Below are 7,619 nucleotides of genomic sequence, written 5' to 3'. Positions count from 1 at the left end.
CATGTGGAGGTGTGAACGTGTGGAGGTGTGAACATGTGGGAGTGTGAGCGTGTGGAGGTGTGAGTGTGTGGAGGTGTGAGTGCCTGAAGGTGAGAGCCTGTGGACGTACATGGGTCTATCAGCAGAGCTGAGTCACTGCATATAATGGACAGGCAGATGTGCATTTCAGTGAGCTCGCAGAGAGACACCGATGGACACACAGATGCCATTGGCCTTCTGCACGTTGTCTTCAGGGCCGACCATGCAAGGTGGATCAGAAAATCACCAGAGGCGACGAGAGAAGACCCCAGCTTTAAAGGAATATCCGTGGGCTCGAAACACATTAGCCGCCTTTGTGTGACTGCAGACCGTGTGCTAAGCAGGGGTCCTCGGTCTGTGCTTCCTTCTTAGCCAATGGTGACAGGCCCTGCACACGCGCGTGAAGACAGATAGTGTCAGCTACGGGAGGGGAAACATTTTCTTCAGTGGCGAGGCCACCTGCCAGTGACCCATATTCTAGCAGAGTACATAACAGATGCTCAAAAAACTCAGTGGCCATTTTTAAAAGTTGTGAAAGGACAAGGAGGGGGGTCAGGAGCAGCGGTGAGAAAGAAACCTCTGGAAAGTAGTGCGCACGTGTGCTGCGGTTCTCGGGTGGGGGTTGGGGGCGGGTTAAGATCATAGAAAAGATGGAGGAGCTGGTGTCTGGCTGGTTGGGAATGGGTGAGGGGTGAGTTGGAGTTCGGTCAGGGAGGGGTGGGTGGGGTGAGGTGGGGCGGGCGCTTTCCGTGGTTGAGAAGGGGAAAAGCAGCCAGAAGAGGCTAATGACCGTGGCAGCATAAAATATTGCTAGAGGCAATGGAGGAGAAATTTTGAGAAGGCAATTAGAAACTGTACAACTTCTCAGTAAACCAGTGATGATCCCCCTCTTCAAAGCAATCGCTCATAAAATTAAGGCCTCAAAGAGGGAGAAGGCGGGAGGGAGGTGGAATGCAGATTGGGTTTTAGCAGAGAAACTTCGCAATTTGGATCCGCGAGAGGCACAGCCTGGGACTTGGCTGGGAAGACACTGTGGTTTACATTAGCGCGTTATTTGTAATTCTGTCCCGTCTCCCTCCCACCCGGTACTAAATTCTTCATGTTGAACTCGGCCTCACGCTCCGTGAGGGGCTTTCATTGCCTCCGTGTAACTAACGGCATAGCAATCCGGGTCTTTAGTATGAGCAGATTGGCCACACGGGTAACATGCCAGCCATTACCTGGCACTGTTCAGTGAGTGTTTGACACGGACAGAATTGCTTAGATACGGGCAGCCCCTGGGCAGTTTCACACATCGGAGGACGGGCCATGGTAGAGAAACACAGCCAGCCCTCATCAAGCCAGAGCAGCGTCTCCTCATCCAGCAGAGACTCTGTCCCAGGGAGACACAGGCACAGTGCAGAAAGCCCAACTTTTGACCCGTAGAGATTGTCGGCCCGCCCCTTTCCCTCTTAAAACAGACCATGCCCACTTTACTCTGCACAGTGACACCTCAGTTTGTCCTCCCACTCCGTGTCCTCTTAGAAAGCACTAGGAGGGTCCCCAAGGAGGTGTGGGGGAACAGGGAGGATCGTGCTTTACAAATGACTCGCCCACTGTTACCTGCTACCTGGAACCCCATGCCAGCGTGAAACTCCAGTGTTTTCAGATGGATTTGCTAATTGCAAGAACTCTGGGGAGAGCCCGTACGTGTACCTCATCTTGGTACCTGTAAGTGAGCAGGTGGATGTTCTGACCTGCTTAGAAGAAGACAGTGGTTGAAAACTCCCTACCAAGGGCTCCAATAGCCATATGTGAGCATCCTTCAAGAACACCCTCTGCAGAGAGAGAGACCTTGAGTCAGGCCCCAGAAGGATTTGGATGTGTCCTTGCTGCCAGCCTACTGTGGCACAGTGCATATTCACAATGCCACACTGCAGACGCTAGTCGTCAGGGCGTACCTGTCACAGAGGTCACATCGAGGAGGATAGTTCTTGGGGGTTCTGGCACCACAGAGCTCCTGCTTCTAACAACTCCTTCATGCGTCTTGTTCTCCCTTCCCTCAAGGTGCGAGGAGGTGTTCCGTGGAAAAATCTGGTTCTTGAGATGTGAACACTCGTCTGTTGACTTCAGGACAAATCCCCCATCCCGAGGAGCCCATGGGTCCCTGCTCCTCTGCCTTTTCCTCCGCCACCAGCTCTTGAGAAGATCTCTAATTATTCACCAAGCAAGCGTGTCGTGAGTCATATGTCTGAGTCAGGCGATGATATGTTGGGCACCCAGCAGGAGGGGGAAGTAGAGGCTGTAGAGATGGATGGCTAGATAAAGCGCTTGCTAAACACATGAATCCATGTGAACTCTGGGTGTGGTGGCATGTGCTGTCAGCCCCTGTACACTTACAGGCAGTTGGGAGATGGACGGGAGAATTCCTGGAAGCTCTGAGGCCAGCCTGACAAACACAGCAGGGGCCAGCAAAGTCTCTGTACCCTGTCTACCACAAGGCAGAGGTTAGAACCATTGTTCAAGATCATTGTTCTTTGATCTCTACATGCACCCTGTGGTGTGTGTGTGTGACCACATGCACAGACACACACATACCATTGCAAACAAAATGAGCTATGGGTCACACCATCAAGAACCTTAGGGACCATCTGCAGAGCCCAAAGTTAGGTTCAGCACCTGACATCCTTCCAAGCCTGGGGAGGCTCAGCGGAGTGGAAGCATCAAGTCCCTGCAAGGCTTTCTGCACACCTCAGACTCTTCCTGGTGCAGCATATTGTATCTTCCCACTGTGTGTCTGTCACGTGCCAGCTGCAGGCAAGGTTCCTTCTGGCTCAGTGTTGACTTGTCCCTATGTCTGTGGGGTGGGCATTCCCCATCCTGTTTGACAGAAGAGGAAGCAGAAGGCAGAACGTTTACCCAGATGACTTACTTCCAAGTGTGAGACAGGCAGAGGTGACCTCCCTTCCTCCCACCTCTAAAGGATTCATCCCCAACTCACCCAGCTGTAAGACGCCTGGGAAGACATTGCCCAGATTTCTGAATCTGGTATCGGTTGTGGGTCCATCTCTCTGCCCCACAAAAAGCTCTCCTTCATGACAATCCTAGTGGGTGGGGGTGGAGCAGCCTTCCCCAGGAAATGCCCAGGCCCTGTCTATCCTGAGGGCACAGCTCTAAGTCCCGGAATCCCTGCCCCACCCCTCCACTGCTGCCTCATCCTCAGTTTGGCACAGGAAATACAGGCTCTGATGAGCTTTAATTTGTGGTTGGACTGGGTTCAGCAACATGTCTCCGAATCAGATGTTTAATTTAGTCCATCTATCCTCCATCCCCTGTCCCCATCCCAGAGCCTAACGGTCTTCTGCTTGGGCAATGGACGCGTCCAAATGGACCATTTGGACGGAGCCTCACATCTGACTGAGCGCAGCCAAGGCATGCTGCAAATGGAGCCGCCGACATATGGCTGAGGGACGAGGGAGATTTATAGCCGCGCTGCAAATCGGAGACAACTGGGGCTTACAGAGCAGCAGAAGCTTCGCCGTTGGGCTCCTGGTGGGTGACATTTGAGCAGAAAAGTGGCCTCCAAGGGACTCCTGGGCAAAACAGCGGTGCTTGTGAATTCCTCTCTAGTTTGATTTCTGTTGCTGTAGCAAACACCATGACCAAGAGCGACTTAGGGGAGGAAAGGGTTTATCTGCCTCACACTTCCAACTTGCAGGCTGTCCTTGAGGAAGGTCAAGGCGGGAACAGGAAGGCTGGCCTGCTTGCTATTCCTCACAGCATTACCTCCAGCCCAGGAGCTCACTGCACAGCCAAGAAGTACAGCAGGAAGATGGAGAATGCTCGAGGGCCTGCTCCCACCGAGAGCATACTTTCCTAACTTTCTTTTATAGCCCAGGGCTACCTGTTTAGGGGATGGTGCTGCCCACAGTGGACCAAAGATCCTAAACCAATGAACAGTCATGGTAATACACCACAGACATGCCCACAGGCCAATTTGATCTAGGCAATTCCTCCATCACAGCTTTACTCTCAGGTGACTTTAGGTCTAGTCAAGTTGACAAGTCTACCCAAGACAGCTATCAATTAGTCTATTTTTGCATAGGTCTGTCAATCATTTTGATCAAATACTGAAACAATAGTAGTATGCAAGTAATTGATGTGTGTGTGCATATGTATTTGTTGTGTTCATGTATACACACCACCATTGCATGTGCATATGGACACACACACACACACTATATTGCTTGAAGGAAAAGATGGTGCCATTAAATACTATGTAATAAAACACATTATGGGCATGCCATGGACATTATATTCATGTGTACATGTACGGAGGGTTCTCTCTCTGGCTGCTGATGGCCTTTGGGGAGAGGGTCTGGAAAGGTGGCTCAGTGGTAAAGTACTTCCTGAGCAAGGGTGAGGGCCAGAGTTCAGAACCCCAGAACCCACAGAAAGCCAGTACTCACGGTACACATGCCTGTAATTCCAGTGCTCCTATGATGAGATTAGGGGTGGAGACAGGAGAGTCTCTGGCAGCTGTGGGCCAGATAATCTGTAGTCTACTTTGACAATGAGACCATGTCTTAAACAAGGTGACAGGTGAGGACTGGCACCCAAGGTTGTTCTCTAATCGTTACACTTGTGTCACGTCATGCTTATGCCTGAACTCACACATGTGAACACACATGCATGCATACACATACACACACATGCTGATACACACAAATACATACATGTACACATACATACACACATACACACACATAAACACACATACATATGCACACACATACATGCACACACATACACATGCACATGCATGCACATACACACTCACATACACACACTGCAGGGGAGCAGCCTCCTGCACAGCCTCTCGTGCTTTCTCTGATCTCTATTCAGAAGGCAGAGAACTTTCTGCAGCCAGAGCATATACGCATCTCCTGCATCAGGGTGGGAGGCCATCCGGGAGCTGGTTGACGGGATCTCAGACAAATGGACTCCAGGAAATGCCAAGGAAAGTCTCAGTGTCTATCCAGGAAATGGCCAGCAGAAGGGCTTGTATGTATGACTACATACAATGTACATAGCAACCCCCATCTACACCTGTACCTGCATATGTCCATCTGTGTCTGAGAGGTGGGGAGAGAGAGTAAAGAGGATGACTTAGTTTAAGACATTGGCTCACACAACCGAAAGGCTGGCAAGTCCTCATAGGGGAATCAAGGTCGGCTGCAGATGGGGTGGGAAGAAAGGAAGACACGGACAGGGGCTGAGGGCTTTATGTGGGGAGTCGTCCTTCCTTCCCAAGGGTCTTCAGTTCTTCCACTTGAGGCCTTGGCTTTGTGTGAGATAGTTCCTCCTAGGCCCAAGCCTTTGAACGTGAGGTCCCTAGGTGGTGGTGTCATTAAAGAGGCTGTGGAGAGGGGTGGCCTGGGGGAAGTGCACCACGGGCCTGGCTCTGAGCATTTGCAGCTTGGCGTCAGCTCCACTTTGCTCTCCGTGGCTTGGGTTTGCAGTAGGTTTGCTTTCTCCGTTTCCTGATCCCACGCCTCTCTGTCATGGCGGACCGTTGTTCCTCTGGCACCGTAAGCCCAAATAGACTCCTTCATCTATAAATGACCTTGCTTGTGTTTTTATCGTAGCAACAGAAACTGACACAGCTTTCAATAGATTGTCTGAGGCACACACAAGTGGAAAGATTGAGGCACACACACGTGGAAGGTGTGAGACACATACACGTGTAAGGTGTAATACATATATACACACACAGAAAGTGTGAGGCACACACATGGAAGGTGTGAGGTGCATACATGTGTAAGGTGTGAGGCACACATACATACGTGGAAGGTGTGAGGCACACAGATGTGGAAGGTGTGAGGCACACACATGGATGTGAGAGCCAAACATGGAAGGAGTGAGGCACACACACGTGTGGAAGGTGTGAGGCACACACACGTGTGGAAGGTGTGAGGCACACACACGTGGAAGGTATGAAGAACACCCAGTTGGAAGACAGCCTGCCTTTCTTCGTTATCGACTTCGATGTTAATCACAGTTTAACCAGATCTTCCCAAGACACACCTAGGCTGATACTCAGCTGGACATCCAAGTACTATGATTCACCCAGGGTGACATAGATGGTTCTTCTGTAGTCATTGTGGTCTCTGGGAGTTGGGTGGCCTCTCCAGTTATAGAGGATTCCAATACAGCTAATCTTCAGGCCACCTTTCATCTGACTTGGAACAGTGTCTAGAGACAGACAGGTAGATGCACATGACTATCTTGCAGCTAGTGACAAAGGACACAATTTGTTCTCCTCCTGTGAATGAACTTCACCGAAATGTCACCTTCTCCCTCACGGTATCTTCAACAGATAATTAGAAACCCACCTGTGGGGAGCACATATGTCGCTCATGATCAGCTCCTCACACAGGCCACCATGTCTGCAGAATGGGGAGCCTCACATTTTGAGGAGCTAAGGCTCTGGTGAGCATCGGTCCTTCTGGATTAGCAACTGACCGTGGATTCATAAGCTTCCAGAGAAAGAAGCATTTCTGTTCTTGGCATCTTAAGCAGCGGGCTTGTCGACACTGTTGCTAATTAGAAATTTGAGGGTCATTTCACGGACTCATTGGCTGGCGCGAGAGAGGCCTCTGCGACTTAGTGTTCGGCTGGGCTCACAAGCTGTGACTTCTTTGTGCTGAGCGGCAGCTGATGCATCCTGTTAAATGGAGGAATTCCCCTCTGCCGGTTAAGGCTCCCTCTCTCCATCATCAGCTTTCTCCAAAGGGACTCGTGTACCTAACGGCTGTGGAGTCCAGGAAAGGCAACTTTCTTTCAGGCGCCTGAGCCCCGAGGAGGCATCTGCATAGTGTGTTCAAGAGTGAGCTGTGGCTTCCTCCTCAGAGCCCCTGAGAACGTCTACTGAGAGCTGGGTCTCACAGGAGAAGGAAGGGTCACTTCGATCACCTGGGAGGTGATTTGGATGTTAGAAAAGCATAGGTTTCATTTCCGGGCCAGAGTAGATGATTGCTCTCCTGGAAAGCCTTGGGAGCTTCCTAAAGCTACGCAGAGCCTGGCCCACAGCTGGCACTTGCCTTCCTTGGGGCTCCACATAGCACTGTGATCTCCGCTCTGTTTTGATTCCCCCATTGAGGAATCTCTACAAGGACCCTCAACATCCAACAGTGAACTCTGTTAGGATTCTGTCTAAACTCCATCCCCCAGTTACCTGGCAACAGCCAGGCAGGCCTGGCCCACTATAAAAGGGGATGCTTAGCCCCTCCTCTCTCTCTTGCATTCCTTATTCTCTTACTCTCAGCTTCTCTCTCAACCCCTCTTGGGCTCTCCTCCCCTCCCCCCTCTCTCCCCGTGATCTCTCCCCCCTCTCTCTCTCTCTCATGGCCGGCCTCTGCTTCTCTACTCTCTCCCTCTCTCTGCCTTTCTCTGCCTCTACTACCCCCTTAACTCCCCTCCCCATGCCCTGAATAAACTCTATTCTATGCTATATCGTTGTGTGGCTGTCCCCTCAGGGGGAAGGGATGCCTTGGCATGGGCCCACTGAGGCACCCCTCCCCCACACCGCGTAGACCATATTCTCACACCTCTTTCTCTTT

The sequence above is a fragment of the Apodemus sylvaticus genome, chromosome 3, assembly GCF_947179515.1.
Source record: "Apodemus sylvaticus chromosome 3, mApoSyl1.1, whole genome shotgun sequence".
NCBI classification, from domain to species: domain Eukaryota; kingdom Metazoa; phylum Chordata; class Mammalia; order Rodentia; family Muridae; genus Apodemus; species Apodemus sylvaticus.
Note: the sequence above shows the minus strand (reverse complement) of the source record.